This window comes from Plectropomus leopardus, chromosome 9, assembly GCF_008729295.1.
Source record: "Plectropomus leopardus isolate mb chromosome 9, YSFRI_Pleo_2.0, whole genome shotgun sequence".
Taxonomy (NCBI): Eukaryota; Metazoa; Chordata; class Actinopteri; order Perciformes; family Serranidae; genus Plectropomus; species Plectropomus leopardus.
The window spans coordinates 33,053,715-33,076,116 of record NC_056471.1 but is presented as its reverse complement, the minus strand read 5'-3'; the positions used below and the strand labels follow the sequence as shown (position 1 = coordinate 33,076,116).

General features: G+C 40.1%; 1 protein-coding gene across 2 annotated transcripts in view; it reads left to right on the top strand.

Moving 5' to 3' along the window:
* LOC121948398 (peroxisome proliferator-activated receptor gamma coactivator 1-beta-like) overlaps positions 1–22,402 on the top strand; it is a 93,679-nt gene that overhangs the window by 64,073 nt on the left and 7,204 nt on the right. The window lies entirely within an intron of this gene.

Here is a 22,402-nt window from a genome sequence, read left to right as displayed (position 1 = left end):
AATAAGTGTGTTTCAGGCTTGATAAAGCTGACCAAAGTCACTTCAAAATGGTTAAGTTCTTTGAAGAAGGAATGAGACCAAATCTACAAATCTACACTTGGTCATCCATACAATGCATGCATTGTTTCATTAATTGCATACTCAAAGTCCTGCTTTTTTATCGCTCTTTATCGGGTGTGAATGAAATTTGATGGGTACATTCAGGACTCAGTGCAGGACGCTCCCACTGAATTTAACGAGGATTGCTCAAAGATAACTTAAATTATACATGTTTCCTTGCAAATCCAACATTTTGCTAAAACCTTTTGATTGATGGTGGACATGTTGTTTGTTTTTTTTTTTATTACCGATTTAGCTCATTTGTAATAAGAATGTGATTTTTTTTTTGCCACAAGGCAGTATGCAAAATTTGGTATTGATGGAGTCGGAGGCCACAAAAGTCTATCAATATTATTTTCTTAACATTATGCAAAAAAGGGAAAAAAAACCCACAATGCTCAAAACTCTAAAACATAATATAATTTTAAATAAAAATAAACATAATAATGATTTGGCTCACCGTCTGAATCTGCCGATCGTGGCTTTAAAATGAAATACCAACTTTGGCCTGAAAATTTTCCAACAACATGCTTTAATTCTTTGAAACTTGTCAATTTTGCCCTGGTTTTGGCTATTGTCAGGATTATCTTAGATTATCTTAGAGTTTCTTGGAAAGCATCATCCAAGCAAAGTGGGAATAAGTAAAAGCAAAATCAAAAGCTGCATTGTATTTTGTCTACATCCGCCCCCAGCAGACTTGATTTTCTTTTCAATTAGACGAAAAAACAGACATGCATTTATCTTTATTGGCATTTATCGATCAGAATGTGCCACAAAAGATTGGCAGATCGGATATTGTGCATTCCTACAGTCTATTTTTCAAGAATTAAGTTTGAATTTCATCTAATTAATGAACATGAATGACTGACTTTGGTGTGGTACTTTGTGAGGTGGCTGATCTCTCGCCAAATTGCTGTATTTTCCCACCATTTGGGCTCCCAGCTCAGCATCTGCCACTCCACCCCTCTCCGAGCTGCCGCGCTGCCCTTCACTCACTCTTGATTGGCTGTGGCTTTATCCGTCAGCCAGTGGAACAGTCCGATTTAGCCTTGACTGCTAATCTGACAACAATTAAGCAGGGTGCTTAGCGCTGAGGTGGCGTGGGCGTGGCTGCTGCTCAGAGAGTATTGACAGGAAGTGCAGCCGCTGCCACATAATGTATCTAACGGATGGATCGGTGTGTAGATGCATCTAGACATGATTCATCAGGTTGCATTCAGCTCAGGGAGCAGCAGATAACACAAGTGCACATGCAGCAGAGCGACACGCAGTCAGCCTGTTGCATCGAGCACAGGCTGTTTGGCTTAATGTGTGTATTTTCATCCCTCCGTCATTAGCCTCTTAGACGCAGGGAACAGGCGAGGGTTCACCTGCGCTACCGCTTCCAGATTTAGCCTCTGCGCCGCCAGCGCTCTTCGTAGCGGAGGGTTGGAGGGGCCGAGGGAGGAGATAGAGCCAGATTAGGTTGCAGAGTGGCAGAGGTTGGCTGGAGGTGAGATCAGTGTAACGGATCTCCCAGCAGGAAGGAAGAGCCGTAGACGGACTGGATTCCATGGCGTCCCTGACCCGAAGGAACCTTGAATTTAGCAAAGAAAGTGACTCGATGGGAGATCACACTCGATAGTATTTAATTTTTAATTGTTGCTGTGAGTGATTGTTTATTTTCAACACATTACCAATGATGAAATATATTAACGGTATCAAGTTGTACATGGTTAATTATTTCCAGGATTTTACGTGATGTAACTGTAATATTTCACAATAAATTGCTGTGAAAGAAAAGCAACATGTAGCCAGTATTTTATTGTAAATATACAGTCGAACATATCACTGTATCATTTTTACAGTCATTTACTTTAAAATATTACAGTCGCAATGTGTAAAATTCTGGAAATAATCACAGCACTGGTGATTATTTCCAGGATTTTACAGGATGTAACTGTAATATTTCACAATGAATTACTGTGAAAATTACATTGACTTACTGTGAAAGTAATGCAACTGTAGTAGCCAGTACTTCATTGTAAATGTACAAACATTTTATAATGTATCTATGTCACTGTGTCTTTTTTACATGAATTTATTGTAAAATATTACAGTTGCATCCTGTAAAACCCTGGAAATAATCCCAGAAGTTTCATTCTATATTACTGTCACTTTTGCAGTAATTTATTGTGAAATATTACAATTACATCCTGTAAAATCCTAAAAACAATGACAGCATATTTGTACACTGGTTATTGTATGTAGGATTTCACAGGATGTAATTGTAATTTTTCACCATAAATTACTGTAAAAATGATACACGAACTTACTGTGAAAGTAATGCAACTAGTAGCCAGTACTTTATTGTAAAAGTACAGTCATTTTACGGTGTAATTTTCAAAGGCAGGCAGCAGCTTTAATTTGAAGGATTTTTTTCAGGAGTCATTAGTGATATTTATGAGGGTCATTATGAAAGTTGTGAGGGCATTAGAGTTCCTCTTCTGAGAAGCTTTTGGGCGTCAAAGGTGAAATAAAAAAAGTGAAGACTGAAACACCAAAACAAAAGTGACTTTTCTTTTCTTTTTGACAAAGAAATGTCACAGTTTTTCTCTGAACTTTGATGCTGTTTCAAGCTTTTGAAGTTAGCTGCATATAAAATATTCTGCTGTAAAATAAAATTCAGAGCATTAATAATATAGAGGTAAATAAATCCTCATTTTGGTTTGGCTGAGTCAGAGAGGAGAGGAGAAAATTACCAGAAAGTTGACAGAAATATTTCTTTAACCCTTTGAAACCCGAAGGTGACAAGCAACTTAACAAGAAATGGCCCAAAAATTATTAAGAAATTGTAAAAAATTACAAGAAAATTACTTGAAAAATACATTTTTTTGTTATAGAATTTTAGATAATTAAGTGTATTAGAAATATTGTCTTCTGGACATTTTCCCTTTGTTTTTTTTGATTATATCTAATAATTTCCCCCCTAGCTTCTTGTCACCTTTTCCTGCGAAGTTGCTGTGATTTTCTCCGGTTTCTGAGGTTTAAATAGTGACAAGCATCTGAGTGCAGCACAACAAAACTGATCCAGGTGCTGAAGGGTTAATCTCTTTTATGTGTCAGATTCAAAGCAAAATCAAAAGCTCATCCGTCATAATATCAAAACTTGAATTGAAACTATGGAAAAGAGCACTTCTCAGTGGATTCAGACTCAGACTGGAACTTCTGCGGGTCCAAAACTTTCTTATTACCCAACCGTGCGAGTCTCTGAGGGTTTCGCCTTTTAGAGGCGGCGCTGCATCGTCCGACAGAAACGAGAGAGAGAACGAACATTTGATCGAACTCTGGAGTGTTTTTGAGTTTGGACTGGAAGCGGCATCAGCAGCACTCAATAACACTTGTTGTATTGACTGAAGGCCAGAAATCATTTGGAGACAAGTGTGTGTGGTGTGTGTGTGTGTGTGTGTGTGTGTGTGTGTGTGTGTGTGTGTGTGTGTGTGTGTGTGAGTGTGTGAGAGTGAGAGAGAGAGAGAGAGAGAGAGAGAGAGAGAGATGGAGACAGAGAGCGAGATAAGAAGGAAGCGAAAGAGCATGAGACAGAAAAAGAGGAAGAGAGCCTTTGATGATGCACTGTGTATTGTTGTATTGGTGTGTGTGTGTGTGTGTGCTCTAAGACATTTTGTGTGTGTGTGTGTGTGTGTGTGTGTGTGTGTGTGTGTGTGTTTTATAGAGTGAGAAAAGAACAAAGGAAACAGTATGTAGAAATGTGTGTTTTTGTCGCTGAGTCAAGATGCGACAGATTGACTTTGGTACTCGTCCGTCTCCTTTGATCATCACTTCAGCCCCTCCTCTTGTATATAATTCAACATTTTAAGCAGCAGACAGTAAAGAGGTCAAAGGTCACAGTGCATCACAGTATTCCTTGTACCTGAGAAAGATGATAGGAGCAAACTTGGACAGCAGATGCTCTTAAATATTGTAACAAATGCTTAATTGGATTAAGTTTAATCGCTCAGATTTAGTACGAGCAGTTGAATTCCTGCACAGATTCAGATTGTAAACACAGCACCTGGATTACATATTACAGTTAATGTGTGCATGAAGGGACAGTATCAGTGGCAGAGTGAGTCAGTCAGTGTGTCCCATATCCAGAGGACGTAGTAATCTAATCAGGCTTTGAGTATTTGCTGTGATCACACTGGAAAAATGATCAGATTAGATGTACTCAAACTAAACAGACTAAACATCCAAGTGCACAAACAAGGGATGCTTTTCTTTCACTATACGGAGCTCTGCTCCTGCTGGAGAGATTTAATTTGTAATTTAGTTTTTTTGCACACAATTAAAAACTGCATAAAATCTAGATGAATAAAAAAAATTCGGATGTCTGCTCCGCTCTCACTCTCCGCTGGTATCTCTAAATGTCCGAATGTCCGCTCCACTCTCATTCTCGGCTGGTGTCCGCTCGACTATAATTAAGTTAGTTTGTCATTTCAGTGCCAAACCACTGAGGCAAGGCAGCTTTATTTGTAGGCTGAAGCACATTTCTTACAATAGGGTGATTCAAAATGCTTCATAGGGTAATAAAATATAAAAAAAACATAATAAATGATACAGATTTACAATAAAAGAGTAAAGAGATAAGATATAAAAGGTAAAATTAAAAATAAAATCGCAGACAAGAGATGCAAACATTAAAAGATTATTTAAAGTGATAAAATCAAGTTTAAAAATAAGTTGCAGTCATTCCCGGGAAGGTGACAGCTGTCTGTACTGTTGCCTGAAAGCAACCTAAAATAGACAAAAAATGCCTGTTTTAGGTTCCCAGAATGGAAATACCTCCTGTTTAAGATTTTCATGTAATCTCGACAGGAAGCATGGCGAAATGTCTGAAGTCAGGTTTGAGGTCATAGTAATGGAAGTTTACCTCTGAGCCACAAAACTTAAAATGCATTTGAATAACACAGAAACAAGCAAAGAATTCATCTCAAAAGTGCAGACTTTAGTCTTTCAACACCACGTTCACGTCCTGTAACTTAGTTGACGCAGAGCTGCTATTTTAAGCCGTCTACAATCTGATTTTTGCATGAGAACATCCGTAAAACAGCTGTGAAGTTCGCAGCTCTCAGTGTTTCGGTATGGGACACCTCAGCAGGACAGGGTGCATGATGTGACCCTGCTGAGGACACTCTGTCCCCTTGGAAAGACTTCAAACTAAGATATATATATAAATGCACATAAATACAAATATAAAATCTCACACACACACACACACACACACACACACACACACACACACACACCCTGCAGCCGCCGTGATGGGAGCAGTCAGTACTTGAAAACACTCTGGTTTTCAGCAGCGTCCCACTTCCTCCTCAGTTGACCTCGTTTGTGCTCATCAGAGCACATTCACTAATACACAGCAAACACACACTGATACACACACACACATCTACTTCTGACCTCATGACTTACTGACTGTCTGATCGTCATTCACAGACCTGAAGGAAATGAGTTTAATCGACTTAAGAGGGAAATTATACAGAATGTTCCTTTAAATGTAACGCAGCTTTGTCTCTCTGCAGAGGCATGAAATAAGAAACACTAGATGCCAATTTTAAGCTTTCGTGCATAAACGCTGCTGTGTGTTCACATTCGCATTAATCACTTTATCTGTCATGTGGGAGCAGAGCTGCATGAGGTCAAGGTAACACACACACACACACACACACACACACACACACGCACACACACATGCACAGCCACCACAGCTCATCTGGTTAGACTTGATTGATTCCACAATAACCCCCATCACTTGCATCATTGAGTTTTAAGACATTTTGTGTGTGTGTGTGTGTGTGTGTGTGAGGGGTCATCTGTGTCTGGCAGCAGCTCCTCAAGTCACTGGCAGTCTGTGGAAGAACTGGTCATGAGACCAGGATAAGAGCTAAATATAGATTCACAAGCACACACAAACACACACACACACAGGTACACACACACACACACACACACACACACACACACACACACACACACACTGATATCTCCCTGTGTCTCAATGAAGCAGACATTTATCAAAGAATCAGATTTTCATGCTGGAAAATGTCTCCTTTCTTTCCGTTTTATTTTTCCGTCCCTCGTCCGTCTTTTCACTGAGAAAAAGAGAAACTCCGGAGGGAGTCGAGTGACAAACTCGCCGTCTTCCTGCGAGTCTCTCGAGGATCGTCCCGCCCGCCTGGTTTGTCAGGGACATGTTTCATTTAGAAGAAAATTTGGAAGAATTCATTTTGTCTTTTTGTCACTTTTCCCACTGAACGTCTTCCTCCACTGTCTCTCACTTTGCCTGATTTTAGCGCTCGGCTGTGATGTGTACTTTGTGTGTACCTGGAGGATTATGACTGATATCCACAGGGGGTCAAATCTTAAACATCCGCTTTTTATAATTTCTCAAATGTGAGGATTTGCTGCTTTTTGCTGCATGTATATCTCTTTAGGTTTCGAATTGTTCGTCAGATCAGGCTTGTCACGATAATTGTGTCATCATACATCATAAGGACACAACCTTGACCATTTTGCAGACCTCTGCATTACATGATTTACATTCATGTTTGTTTACATGAGAATTGCCAATTTGATTTCAAAATAAAGTTTTTCTGAACATTATAAGAAATGTTTGAAGCTATTCTTCCTTATTTATTCTCTTTGCCTCCGTCTATTTGGGCAAATCCGAGGAAAAATGAACACTCCCAACACAATTGGAGGAGGCACAGTCCTGATAGTTTGTCCTGGCAATGAACCAAAACGTCCGTCACTTGGAGTTTTACCCTCCAACAAGTCTCAAACTGAGTAATCCTAGACTACTCCGATAAAACTGCCAGAATTTTATATACACTTTATTCTATATAAGCCATCTGAGACCCACAGAGACCATTTTATGTCTTTTTCAGAGGAGACAGGATTTTTATGGGGAAATAGCAGGTCACAATATATGCCAGATATAAGTGGTGGAAATCATCGGAAAGCTTGGAAGCTGTAGATTAATCAGCTCTGTGGGTGAAGTATTTTTAGTCACAAATCTGTGATAAACATTGTGATTATGTGTTTTGTTTGTGTGCCTGTTCAAACTTTGAAAGTTCAGAGTGTAGAGGCTTAGATCATTATGACTGAAGTGAATAATGACCATTTCCATGCTCAGTTGCCACCATAGAGCTCGTCGGCCTGTTGGTGTGCATTATGTATAAATATATGTGTGGTTTCGCCTTTTCAAACATTTGACCTGACGGAGATCTGAACAGGATCGAAAAATTGTCTCAATAAACTTGTGTTGCATGGAGAAAGTGTGCAGGCGTCACCTTTTTCCGCACGTATGCCGTTTTTTCATAACCTTGAGCCGATGTGATGTGCATAACTACCCTGTTTCATCCAGTTTTTTAGTCACGAATTTGTGATTGCATTGTGAATTGAATTGAAAGTTGAGAGTGTCGCATAAATTGTTGCAGCACTATTTGGGTTGATGTCATTTGTTACACAGATTTAAATTTTTTTTACCACTTGAATTGATAAAAATGGCCAAAATCCCTTAAAATACCAAATTAAGACACCAAGACCTTGAGGAACAACACTGGAAAACCCATGCTGTGATTTGGTATTAAAAACACTGGAGATTTTATAAGAACTGCAGTTTTCGGCTGTTGGATGGCGAGCACTTCTGCTTTGAAAACCGTTCGGGAACTTTTTACTGTCAATATTCATATGAAAGGCATACGTGCTCCGAATGCCTGAAAAGTCTAGTTTGTGGTTGTAAAGTTTCGTGAGGCTGTGAAATGTAGCTGCAGCAGACGACGGGGTTTGCACTGGGCTGCTCCCGCTGTGAACTCGTGTTGAATGTCTGAATGTAAAGCAGGTTGCCTCTGAAAAAACATTTGGGTGCTCAGTCAAGCTTCTCCGGATAAATAAAGATTAAACGGCATGAGATAATGATTCCCATTGATCTGCATCCTAATTTAGCTTCCGCCCGTACCCTCGCGAGTCTTCATTGTCTGACTTTGTACCTTGATAATCAAACAGCACATAATTGGCTTTTTGTGGCCCTTATTAAACATGGAGGGGGGGGCGCGGATGGAGGTGGAGGGGGGAGTCCTTTTTGTTCGCAGTAATTAAGCACATCCCCTCTCTGTTGGCTGCCGAGGAGAAAAATGAGTTGGGAAGTTTAAATTGTGCAGCTTTCCCCTCTCATTACCTGTCAACAAATTACTCACCGAGTCACAAGTGACTCCCTCGTGTCGTGATGACGCATCGGCTGCCGGCGTGCAGAAAAGGATCCCTGAGAAGGTAACGGCATTATTCTGCCGGCTCACGAGATGATGTCTACAACACATCGTCTGTGTGAAATAACGCGGCCGCTGTCAAGCATTGATTTGAGGACTCGAGCCTCGAGTTTGGAGGAGTCGCAGTTAGAGCAACTGCGTGACCCGCTGAACTACATGGATACCTCACCATACCTACCTGTCAGTCCAGGATCAGCACGCGTCGCTTCTTGGTCTGGAAACAAAAGCCCAGCTGGCAATTTTTGCTTCTAAAAACGCTCTGAGGATGGTGCAACGCAACCGATTCAGTGTTTCAGTGACACTTTCAGCAGCAAGTTTTCTTTTAGTTCCCAGAACGTTCTTCCTAAAGTTCATCAATCCAACTTTATTTGCACAGCACTTTTCATACAAACAGACTGTAACACAAAGTGCTTCACACACATACACACATGCATAAAAACAAGACTTTGTGATTGAATAAAGCACAAAAAACAGACAACTCATTAAAACCAGAAACTGAGGAAATGTTGCCGTCAGTGAGGAAACACCAGAGGCAGAATAAAACCGATAAATAGAAAGATAAAAATAAATGAATAAATTAACAAGTACATAAACAGATGAAATGATAATATTGATAATAAAAACTATATAAGGAAAATAATCAAACTGTAAATAAGAGTTAAATGACAAGATAACAGCACAAAGTAAAATAATAAGTAAATATGCTAAAATAATAAAATTATATATGAAGCAGTAAAACTGTGAAACAGACTAAAATGTATTTAAAAAAAAACACAATTAAAAGCCAAATTAAAAAGGTAGGTGTTGAGTTTACTTTTAAAAATATCGGCCCCCTCTGCGGCCCTCAGGTCTGCAGAGTATAACCGTAGAAATAAAAGAGTGCTTCACCATAAGTTTTTGTTCTAATTTCGGATAACTTTGTCTGTCATCATCAAGAAAAGGTCGCCACTTGGTAAAATGTTAGGAAACATCATTTAGGACACATGTTGGAAACAATCTCTCTGTTCTGAGGACGCATTCAGTGATAAAAGAAGACACAATCGTAGCTTTACAGTCAAAAGTGCAGCCAAAAATCCAAAGAGATCACCCAGCTCGTCTGATTGACAAGTGCACTCTGGGAAATGCAGTACTGAAACACCACAGCGATTAGCGCTTCGCACCAAAGATATCTCTCTTTTCTCCTCCGTCTTCCTGTGAATCTCTGAGGATCAGACGAACCGTCTGGTTCGTCAGAAACACGTTTTATTTAGAAAAATCAAAATTTGGAAGTCTTCATTTTTTTCAGTCCCTGTTTTTGACCAAAATCTTCCTCTTCTGACTCTCATTTTATGATCTATGTTCTTTAAACTCTGGGTTTTGATGCATATTTGTGTGTATCTGGAGGATTAAGAATCATATCCACAAAAGGGCACCTAAGGGTTGATTCATCAGCGGCAGATACTTAACCCTTTAACAGCTGCAATCAGATTGCTTTACTAAAAGCTGGAAAAAAAACATTTTATACAGATGTTTTTACACAGTGTATTTTAGTATTTTGATTATGCTTTAATTCTATTACATTTTATTTTTAAATATAAAAACAAAGAGACATTATTTCATTTTATTATATTACTATTTTATCATTATTTATTATATTATTATTTTATCATTTTTATTATATTATTATTTTATCATTTTAATTAATTCATTATTTAGTTTAGTTTTTACTAGGTTTATTTTTATTTGTATCTATTTATTTTGTTTATATAGTTTTATGTTTATTTTATGAAGTTTAATTTTTTTCGATTTCTTTTGACTTTTGCAGTTTTTACAAAGCATTATACTGGAAAAGTTTTATTTTGTAAACATATTCTTCAGTCTATAGTGTTGTATATTTTTGTGCAAAGGCATTTCTTCAGTGCGACTGTTAAAGGGTTAATATCTTTTGTTTCTCACCATAGTTATTTGTTCAGTCTTTTGCTGACCAGAGTCGCTGCCGAAACACCTCAACAATTAGCACTTAGTAATGAAAATGGAGACAAAATTTTAAAAGATCAGGACTCATGTGGATTGTCACTCGAAACAAGAAAATAAAATCTGTTAATTTAGTGTCAATTTCCATTACCGGATGTCCCAGCGCAGGGTGTCCTCATTTATGGGGGTCGGGAATTGACGTGCAGGGATGTCGGAGGTGTCATTTATAAACCACTTCCTGTCAAAGTGACCTACAAGAAAGTGAGAGTTAAGGCAGTGGGACACTTAACAGAGTCCCCAGTCTGGCACGCTGCCTTACATCTTCCATGTCACTTCAGTGTGTGAGGCTGCGAGGTGATTACAACTCTCCATCCGGCTCCTCTCATCACCATTTTTCAGCTGTATGGCTCCGGTCTGTCACTTAACCTTCACATGTCCCCCTCCCTATTGTCTGTATTACAGTGTTTCTCAAAGACGGGTTCAAGACGCCAGTTCAGATCATTTAAAGTTCTCGTAGATCAGGTACACAAAAATATTTCACTTAAATGTCGGATTACATGAAACATGAGTAGTGTATTCCAGAGACTTTTGCAAAATGACAAGAGGCCGGGGGCCCGTCGCAGCGGACGTTAGGACGGATTTGAGGACATTTCTGGGATTGAAGGACTGGATTTTAGGACGTTTCTAGGATTTAAGAAGATTTTCAGGATTTTGAGACATTTCTCGAATTTGTGGACATTTGTAGGATTTCAGGACATGTCTAAGATTTAAGGATATTTCTAGGATTTCAAGACATTTCTCTGATTTTGGGACAATTCTTGGATTTTAGGACAATAGTGTCTTAGCAAGGACCTTTGTGTGTGTGCGTGTGTGTGTGTGTGTGTGAGAAGAAGCAAAAAAACTAGTCAAAGATGACAAGGAAAACAACCTTGGGGTATAGATATTATTTAAAAGTAATAATACTAAAAAATACTAAAAAAACAGGTAAATTTCCAGTAAAATATATAATATTTAAAATTATATAACAGGGAAAAAAAAGAATTTATTTCTTTTATCACATTTTATGTTATTTTCAGTTTTATTTATTTTTTTTTTCTTCTTTTTCTCTAATTTTCAGGTAATTTTCTCGTATCTTCTCACTAATTTTTGCCCATATTTTGTTAAGTTGCTCGTTGCCCTTTTCCCACATTTTTGAAAGAAGTCAAGCCAGTTGGCTCAGGCCTCAATTTAAAGGGTCAAAAAGAGCAACATTAGATTTTTTTTTTCTCTTGGGGATTGAGTTAAACTGCAGAATTACTTCAGCAATCCTGCAGTAAGTAAGAGGGATTTCTGCAACATCTACATCTTTTGTTGCAACTTCATGTTTGGTAATCTAAAACCTCCTGATCCAGCGCTTTAGCCGCTCACAAATTATGGCACTAAAGCCTTTGAGGGTCAAATCATCACGATTCATGTAACACACCAGCTAACCTGAGAAATAATCCCTTATATTCAGAGGAGACTTATAGTCTTCCCTCCCCTCCTATGATCTACAGCCGGGAGTTGAGGGAGCTTGACCTTGTATGGTGGTGGTGCTGTATCTATGTGTGTGTGAATGATCGAGTGTTTGTGTGCCTAAAGGGAAGTTTGGACAGTCCAGGACGCTGGCGAGGACTCACCGGCACATGATTGAGCTTGTGACTGACCCTAAAAAGGCCTGCTGTCGAGCTGCCAGGAAAGTAGCAGCCGCGGCTTTGATTTCTCTGTAGTGGATCAATAAGGTATCCCATTATTATCAGAACCATGTAGAGGTTGCTTTCTGTGGAGGGAGTTATTTTATTCGCAGTAACACACGCTTTTATCACAGCTATAAAAAAGTGTATTGAATTAGTAGAAAGATATTTTGTTCTTTTCTGACATTTATTTGGCATTTTAGACTTAAGTTGTTTTTTTTGGAGTCATTTCCGGTTAGTATAAAGCAACCCAGTCACAAGAATAAAATGTTGGTGTTTTGCTTTTGGGCAAACCATGGATGCCAGACAACAAGAGAGCACAGTTCGACACCATCAAACAAAAAAAGGTATTTTTTAATGAGATATTGGGACATTTCCAGCCGTGTTTCTAGCAGTGTTTTAACAGTGTGTACTTTTTAACGAGACATTGTGACGTTCCAGATGGGTTTTTAGTGACAAAAACAGAAACTTCTAGACTTCAGGATGTTTCTGATTTTGTTTGGAGCAGCAAAACCAAGTATTGTTGAAATTTTGAGCCGTATATTTTCAACAAGAGGTTGGGACATTTACAACCATGTTGGTAGAGGAAAAAAGCAGATCATTTTTAATGAGACATCGAGACATTTACAACCGAGTTTGTAGCAACCAAACTGGTGTTTTTAACGTGAGGTTGGGACATTCTGACCGTGGTTGCAGGGACGAAAGAGCCTATGTTTTAATGACACATCACAACATTTCCCGCCGTGTTTGCAGACAAAAGAAAGTATTTTTTAACAAGATATTGGGACATTAAAAAAACATGTTTGTAGTGTAAAAAGCAGGTATTTTTAACGATAGGTTGGGACATTTCCAACCATTTTTTTCATAATCAAATTGGGTATTTTGAACCAAAACCTGATGTTTTCTGAACTTTTTGTGCCTAAACATAACCGCATGTTAACCACTGCATTTCACAACGTTTAATTAAAATCTGAAACATAAAGTTTCAACATGTGTAACATGTTTGTGGTTTGCAGAAACATGCAATGCCAACTTTTATTCTGATGATTGCGTTGCATAAACAGAAAATGATCATTCATTTCTTGTGCACCAACTGCAAGAATAGCTATAAACATAAACATATTCAGGCCAGTTAACATCTAATTTGCTAGTTTTTCATGTAAGCAGCATGTAGTGGATGTCAGCTTCATATTTTTAGCTTTTAGTCCGATAAAAAGCCGCTTTTTAACGCCACCCCTGGACACTTAACCAATAAGATTACTCCAGCCTCTAAGAAGTTCTTGTGTAACTACAATCCCAATATGCTATTCATAGAAAACCAATGGAAAGACACAGAGCTTTACCTCAGCTCCATGGTGAGAAGTCAAACAGGAGATAACCCTTGAAAGAATGTGTTGCGTGTGTGTGTGTGTGTGTGTGTGTGTGTGTGTGTGTGTGTGATTGCTTCTGTTTAAAGATAGAAGTGAAGGATGCTCGAGCACCACCGCAGAGTCTCGCTGGCCTTTCCATATCCACTTGCTCGTTTTAGCCCAGATAGCTCTCCCACGTGCAGGCCGGCTATAAATAGCGCAGGTTTAATGCGCGATTGTCCCGGCAGGCTTTTTATGACTGAACGGGCCAGTAGGTTTTCTCTGTTGTTACTAAGGCAGAGATTAGCCACAAATGGAAGTCACCACACTTGATTTCTTTTTACACCCCGCTCCCCAATACCACACTGCGATACCCTTTATACAAGCACACACCAGCAAGTGGAGTTTTATGGGTTTCTAAAGGTCAAAGGTCAGGGCTAAGTTTTGCATCCACATCAGCAGACACTGCTGACGTGGCCTCTGTGAATTTATGCCAAATCCAGATTTTTGCCACAATGTTTTCCTCTCTTCATTTGCATTTAATCTGCTCTGTTTCAGCATTGTTCTTGTGTACCCAGATTTTCCCTTTTTTTATAAAAACCCTTAAACTCCAAATGAACTTCTTGCAATTTTCCCTCAAGTGTGCCTGTTCAATAACTTCAAAGGTGTCTCTATTCTACGTTAATTTCATGCCCATTTGCTTAATCTGTCCATTCTAATGCTCCATTTAAGCCATAATAGATTTAGACAGAGACACAGTGAGTGATGTGTTCATTCTTGAGATGCTATTGTATTATGCCACCGCCATTATACTACATTAAAAGAGGGAAGAATAAGCCACTCTTTCTCATATTTATTTCCCTTTTAGCAAGCATGACACATTTATTTTTTTCCCAGGGAAGGATGACTGAGCACTTTGGTGTTTTTCAGCAAAAAAAAAGCTAATTTATATTCATGCCTCAGTGTTGTGGATTTCAAACTCTGTTTTGCTCAGGGCCACCTCAGTGGAGGAAGTTTGGGTAGTCGGAGCGAGCTTTCTTTTTCAGTGCACTGGGATGCTTTATGGATTCAAACATGAAGGTAGAGACTCGCTCCTCTTTCCTCTGGGCTGTTTGGCTGCCTGACTGGGCTAATCGTGTGTGAACTGTGTCTGACCCGGTGCAGGAGGACACTACTTGTCTGAATGAGGAGTTGGACTACACTTGGTTTACTATGTGTGTGGCATATTAATACGTTTTTGTTAATCTGACGGGCGGCTCTCACAGGAAACAGTGCTACCATCTTTGGAGGATGTTGTGGGGGAACGATGAGCCTGTGGCTTTAAAAGGTTGCTTTGAAAAGTTTGACTTTCACATACAGCAGCAGCTGTAATCAGTTACAGTAAATTCCAATAGTGACTCTGAGCCAGCAAAAAAACCCTCTGAGCATAATCCACTTCCACGTCCTTGATCCGCATGTTTCCAAACATTGCTGCTCTGCCAATTACTTGGAAAATACATAACTGGCTTTGAAACAATGAGGAGGCAACAGAGTGAACTGAACTGGTGTGATACGCTTCTATGGACAGTTTTGTCAGTGAATTACTGTGAAGCACTGAAGTACTGTGAAGAAGCATTGTACATTTTTGAAAACCACAGGTACGTTATTATGTAGATGATACAGTACAACTTTGAATTTCAGCAGTGTTGTGGTTATTTTGGGGTTATGTTCAGGTACAAAACTACTTGGTTGTGGTCAGAAGAAGATTGTATTTTGGCTTTTTGGGGGCACTTTCCTAGCAGGAAAAAAGAGCTGCTTCATTGCACTCTCCCTGCTGGGAAAAACACTGCCGACTGTAAGAAAACACCCACATTTGGAGCCTAAAAAGCAGATGGGAAAAAAATGACAAAACATCCATATTAGAGGCCTAAAAAGTCAAATGAAACAGGCAGACAAGTGTTTGGAGTATTGCTGGAAACACGATGGATTGTTACAGAATTCTTATTAAGCCGACACAAACACAGGGATGATTTGCGAAATCGTAATTGTTTGGTTTTTTTTAGCAGTTATTCAGCTCTTTTTGGATCCCCATTGGTGTTTTTCCAGCTGCTTTTCAGCCCCCAAACATTTTTAAGGCACCTGTGGCTGTGTTTCCTTGCCATTGGGTGTCTTTTTAGGGACCCGTCACTGTTTTTCCAGCAGCTTTTAAGCCCTCAGACATGTATGTTTTTTGGACACCTGTGGCTGTGTTTCCTAAGGCGTTTCAGTTGATCCCCGTGGTTTGTTTTCTAAAACCATCCCTGCGTCTTCATTGGGGATTTTGCCACCAAAACACCTAAACAGCCACGTTTGGTGGCTTAAAGTGACAGTGATCTGCAGCTGTTAAGGCGCCACCATCTTTCACCATCCGTCTTCTGATGACAAAGTCAGCACTTTTTGAATGTTGATTCGATATATGAAACGTGCAGATGCAACGTATTAATGGTTTGCAGACAGCATTATTTCTGAAGACTGGGCTGAGATTAAGTTAGCCATCTTTCTGGATGTGTTTGGAAATCTTAACCCTCAAACAACCTGTACTAAGCATGTTTGAGGTCAAAGGTCGCTGCTCTCGATCTTAAAAGCAACACAAAGTTCAGTGATAATGTACAAAACAGAGCTCAGAGAACAAGGAAACGAGAGCGGAGATGAGAAGGCGTTGCTTGTTGCCGAGCTGCTCTGCTGCCTTCCTCCTCCTCCTGGCGTGTGTGAGTCATGTTGTGTAGCTGTCAGGGGGCTTCATCATTATTCAGAGTCAGCGCGACGGCGGGAACACGCCGCAGCCACATTCGCCGGCTGCCTGTTACCTTCTGCTGCTGCAGAGAGGAAGTTGAAGCGCACGTCCTGTGTGTGCTGTTGCGCTCGGTCATGTTTGAGTTGCATGTTTTGGTATGTGTGGGATGTCCCATTGTTCTGTGTGTGTGTGTGTGTGTGTGTGTGTGTGTGTGTGTGTGTGTGTTTGAGTGTGCCTGACAGAGAGCAGCACACCAGCAGAGCGTCATATAAGGCAGAGGATCGCCGCGCTGGTATGTGAATGTGATGCAGATGAGATCACATGACGAGCGTTCTGCTCATTCTCCGCTCGCCGTATACGTGTTCAGTTCACCTGTTTTCTGGTGCAACATGTGCACACGTGTTACTCGTGTGTGTGTTTGGGAATGTGTGTGTCATGCCGAAGGATGTTTTTATTGATTGACGGCTGCGATGGACAGAAGGAGGGAGAGAGAGAGAGAGAGAGAGAGGGATGAGTGAGGACAGAGAGAGAGAGAGAGGGATGACTGAGGAGAGAGGGAAAGAGGCAGAGTGGAAACAGAGAAATCAATCAGCCTGTCCTCTGAGTTTATGGGGGAGGAGAGAGAGAGAAGGATGGAGGGAAGAGGAAGGAGAAGGAGGGGAGGAAGGGAACGATGGAGAGAGGATAGAGAGCACAAGAGGGAGAAGGAAGAGAAATGAGGGGGGATAGAAAAGAGAGAAAGAGGAGATTAATGAGGAGAGGATAAAACAGGAGAGAAACGAGCTGAAAATGGAAAAAGAGAGAAGAGACGGAAAATGGGAGAGAAGAAAAGGGAAGAGCTGAAATGGAAGGAAAGAAGGGCAGCAAAAAAAGAGGAGGGAGGGGAAGGATGCTAAGAAAAAAGAGATTAAATGAAGAAATGAGGAGGGAAGAGAGGGAAAAAAGATGAGAAAAGAAAAGTGGTGGGAGGAAACAAAGAGAGGAAAGAAAAGAAGATGAGGAGAAAGTTAAAGATTGGAGGAGAGCAAGATGGATAGAAAAGAGAAGGATGTTGGAGAGGAAAGAAATGAAAGTTAAAAGAAAGAAGAGGGGATGAGATGTTTAAGAGGAGAGAAGAAAAGAGAAGAAATCAAGAAAGAAAAGAAGAGAAGCGGTAATAAAGTAGAAAAAGAGTGGATGTAAAGGATGCTGAATGAAGAATGGATGAAGGAAAGAGGAGAGGAGTCAATGAAGGAACATGAAGAAAGGAAGGATAAGAGGGGAGAGTGGTGGAAGAAAACAAAAAGAGGAGAAAGAAAAGTTAAAGTTTGGCAGAGAGCAAAGGTGCAAAATTGAAATAAAAGAGAGAATAAAGGATGTATAGAGAGGAAAGAAAAGGGGGGAGATGAGAGGAAGAAGGCAAGAAAGAAGAGAAGAGATTATGTGAAGAGAAAGATAAGTAAAACAAGGAGAAAAGACTGGATGTTTAGATGATAGAAGGAGGAGAGGAGATGGGATGCTGAAGAGGAAAGAGGGACAAGAGGAGAGGAGAAAAGAAAGAAAAGAAGAGGAGAGAACGACAAGAAGGAAGAAGGATGGTAGAGGAGTGGATGTAGAGGACAGGATGCTGAATGAAGGATAGAGGAAAGGAGTCAAGGAGGGATGAGAAAGGAGAACCTGTTGAGAAGAGGAGAGAGGAAAGGAAGGATGAGGGGGAGGAAGCAAAGAGAGTGGGAAGAAAAAGAGGAAAGGAGAGGAGCAAGATGGAAAGAATAAAAGGGACGGAAGAAAAGGGGAAGGGGGAGTAGAGAAGAGAGAAGGAAAGAAAAGAAGATAGAGGTAATAAAGGAGAAAAAAGAACAGGAAAAAGGACAGACGAAGGAAAGAGGAGAGGAGTCAAGGAGACGAAGTGAAGGAAGCGAGGGAGGAGAGAGAGCGGAGAGGGAGAGAACGAGATGAAAGAGGAGCGAGGAAAGGAAGGATGCGCCGAGTGAACGAGTGGCTGAGGGGGATGAGTCAGGCGCACGTGAGCGGGATGTGAGCTGCATACTAACTAACACACACACACACACACACACACACACACACACACACACAGACACCACACACCTGCACCAGCAGCTGAGGGGAGAGGAAGCCGAGGGAGGGTCTTATAGAGGACATCCTCTCGTCTTTCGTCTCCTCCCTCCTTCTGCTTCTTCATCAAGTCACGACTGCCCCTCCTCCACCTCCTCCTCCTCCTCCTCCTCCTCCTCCATCACTCCTCTATTCCCTCTCTCCTGACCCACATCCCTCTTTTTTTTCCCACTCAATCTTTTCTCTTCCTTCCTCATTCCTGCATTCTTCCTCTCCTCCTTCCTCGCTTCATCTCCTGCTTCCTTTTCTCCCCCGCTCCTGCTGATTGGCTCTTTGATCACGTCCGCTCGGGTCTAACTGCGATTCTGCTCCGTAATTTATGGAAGCGTAAATGATATCAGCTCATGCTATCCAATCCTTGACCCAAATAAACACTCTGCACACGGATCAAGTAAACACACATTCACACGCGGAGTGGGAACAGTTGTGCTTGGCGTTGTACGAGGTCGTAGATCAGCGCGAGCAGCCGTCATAAATACAACATGATATTGTAGTGATTAAAAAACTACGTGTTTCCCGGGATGCCGGAAAAGTGTTTATACGTTTTTGTGGTGCAGACACAATAAAAACGTCTCTTAAAACTGTGAAAAACTTCTTTTGGTCCAAAAATGTCTTCAGTGAGAGCTGCAGGGAGAGACTGATGATCATGAGCTGCCGTTTAGAAGCAGAGATAATGAATTATTATATTGTAAATTCATAATTTCCTGTGTAAACTGCTGATTAGTTTCCAGGAAATGCAAATTGTGCTTTTGTGGAAAAAGTGCTTTTGTGGAATTGTTTCTGGTGATTAGTCACGACAGAGAAGGAGGGAAGAGGCAGAGACAGTAACAGAGACAGTGTCAACATGGATATTTCTCTGCACTCACTGTTTTTATCTCAGCTGAGTGATGTGATAAAAATACGCATGTTGTAACTGGCTGGTGGAAGTCGACGCACTATTTTTATGCATGTCTAGGACCTTCTGCTCTCTGATTTTAGCTGCTGCAGCACGTTTGTCTGTTGGAAGCCCCGTGATCCAACCTGACGTAAAACAGACTAAATAAAAGAATGAAAATATCCGTTTACAAACCAAAGTAAGTGATTTTATTCATTAGATTATCTTTGAAGCCACGTACAAGTTCAGTTTTCATGTGCTGCTTTCAAACACGTTCGGCATGCATGTAAACCTTTGAAACTTCAGTAAATTAATTTGACTTCTGCAATCAGCAACTTGGCAAGAGATGTCCCACAAACTGCAAGAAATTAAGAGAAAGTGACAAGAAAAACAGAGAGAAATTAGTTTTTAGAGAGAGAGAGAATTTATTAAAAGTTAATATTAATAAAGAAAGGGGGAATATATACAGAAATCTACATTATTTTGTTATTTTTTAATAATAATAACATTATTATTATTATTATTACTAGAAGCTACTTTATCCATATATTTACAAATTTTATTTTTTTTCCTTTTTGCCCTTTTTTCTGAATTTCATGTAATTTTGTTATTATTTTTAACTTATTATTTATTATTATTATTATTATTATTTTTATCTATATCTATATATTTCATTTTTAACTAACTTTTCTTGTTATTCATAACTTGTTACTTCTTCCAAAGTTTTTGAATTAATGAAGCCAATACGCTCAGTTTTTAAGGTATTTCAGTCAGAGAAAAGTTCACTAGCTAGCCAGGCTATAGAAGGATAACTCCTTAATAAATACAAATGATTTTAGCACATTTCTACACATCATTCTGGTATTATTTAAAAAAAAAAACCCACATTTTTCACAGCTAAAAACTGAAGTTTTTCATGTCGTGGGACAAAACAGGTGCAGTTCAGTCAGTTAAAGACAGAGTTACGTCTGAGGAAACCTGATAGTGACAGAAAACCGTCTGTTTTATTCAGTTTGGAAGATTGTTGGTGTAACTGGTTGACCCTGTCTGCTCGCCCAGTGAGATGAATGGAAAGTGTGTGTGTGTGTGTGTGTGTGTGGGGGGGGGGGGGGTGTTAAGTGAACACTGTGTGTGAACAGAAAGATCAGTAACGGACCATGTTTCCTCATTAAACAATAGGACATTGATCTCTTGCACGTCTGTGGGCACACTCACTCACACACACACACACACACACACACACACTTACACACACAACAAGCACACAATGCTCGTAAAAAAAAAAAAATCCAGTTTTACTGCTTTCCTTTTCCACGAACTCCTTTCTTCTGCCTCTCATCCTCATACCATTCTGTCTTCCTTCCCTAAAATTTTCCTCCGTCTTTTCATTCGTTCCCCCTGAGAGACCGCGGCCACTTCCCTTCACACTGAGTCACGTACACACACACACTTCCTGCTCCCTCAGTGACGTGGCTCAGGTTTTCTGTCTGAATCTCAGCCGTGTGTTGTGACTACGGACCACGTGGCTGCTGACTTCTGACTGGAACTTTATCTCCGCAGATCACGAAGTGGGACTCTTACTGGGAGTTTTGGGTTTCGTCAGATTTTTTGAAAAGTTCTTAAAAGTCTTTAAGGAGTTTGAAGAGTTTGTCATTTTCTGTTGGGAAGATCTCTCAGGGGATTTCAGGGGTTCTTATTAGGTTTAGAGGGGTTCTTAAAGGGATTTTAGAGGGTTTATAATAGGAGGCGACAGATTATTGGTCTGGATTATCGTGGCAGATATGTGACATTTTACAGATTATCAGTATGAGTTTTATTTTAATAATCGCCAATTAAATTTCTAAATGAAAAAGTGTGCGTGTTACACTCAAACACCAGTAAAGGCAGTCTGCCGCACATGTAAAAAATAAAGGAGGAACAATATTATATAATAATATTTTACAAAACCTCAGGGAGCTTTTTTTATTCATTTCTTTTTTATGTACATTTTCACCAATTTTGTATTTCAAGAAAAGTTGCAGGGAACTTGCGGTGTGTGATATTCAGAATTTCAGTTTGATTAAACATTTACTTAAGATATTAAATCAAAGGTTTGGAAAGTAGTTTGTTATACTCCAAATTTAAACAGAAATATTTTCATTTTTACTGTAAATAAATATGGGTTCCAGATATCGCTTCTCAGTCTTATTAAGTACTAATAATCGGTATCGGCCCTGAAAAACCAATATTGGTGGACCCCTAGTTTTTGGGGCTCCTTGAGGGGTCCACAGGACTCTAACTGGCCCAGCCCACTGAAGGGGTTTAAGGGTTCTTAGAGGAGCTAATTTGGATCCTTTATTGGGCTTTTTTTTAGAGCGTTTGAAGTTCTTGAAGGGGTTTGTAAGAGGTCGTGTTTTGGGGAACATTATAAGGATCCTTGAAGGGATTTCAGCGATATTTTCTGGGGTTAGAGGAGTTCTCAAAGGGGTTTAAAGGGTTCTTTAAGGGGCTGTAGGACTATATGAGTGACGTCTAACCCTAATCCACCCTTTTTTGGGGGGGTGAGGTTTTTGGTTTTTTGACAGAGCTCCAGAAGTCTTTAGGGTTAAGAGTTCTTTCAGGGACTTTAGGGTGATCGATGGGTTTTATAGTTCTCTTGAAGAGATTTTTAAGGGTCAGTTTAGGGATTGTAGGGTTTCAGGTTGCTTTTAATCCAATCCAGGTATCCTGTGGGGTTTAAAAGAGTCCTCTTTGGGGTTTTAGGGATTCTTGATTGGGTTGTTGACGTTTCTAAATGGGTTCTTTGGGATAATGGAGATGTTTCATGGGTCCTTGAGGGGGCTGGCATTGTCCTTGATGGTGTTCAAGAGAAGTTAAGGGGGATCGAGGGGCTCTTCAAGTTTCATAAGGGGGTTCTTAAGTCCTTATCTAGATTTATTGGGGTCCATATTTCAGATACTAGTCCATGAATGAATGGAAACTTTTGGCGGTCGTAAAGTGATGCAGTAAGACCACTTTAGTAGACTTTAGTGGATTGTCTCTTAGATTTTATTTGCATAGAGCAAATTATCGACTCTTAAAGAAACTGTAGACAGAGATTTTTCTGCAACCACAGAAAACAGACCACAGCCACCGTGACCGAGTCCACAGATTAACCGACCTAAACAGAGCGGCTCATTTCACTGATTAACACACCCTCAATCAACGAAGGGGAACTAATCACCTGAGGACCTCTCGGGTCACGGCTGCACTCTGTT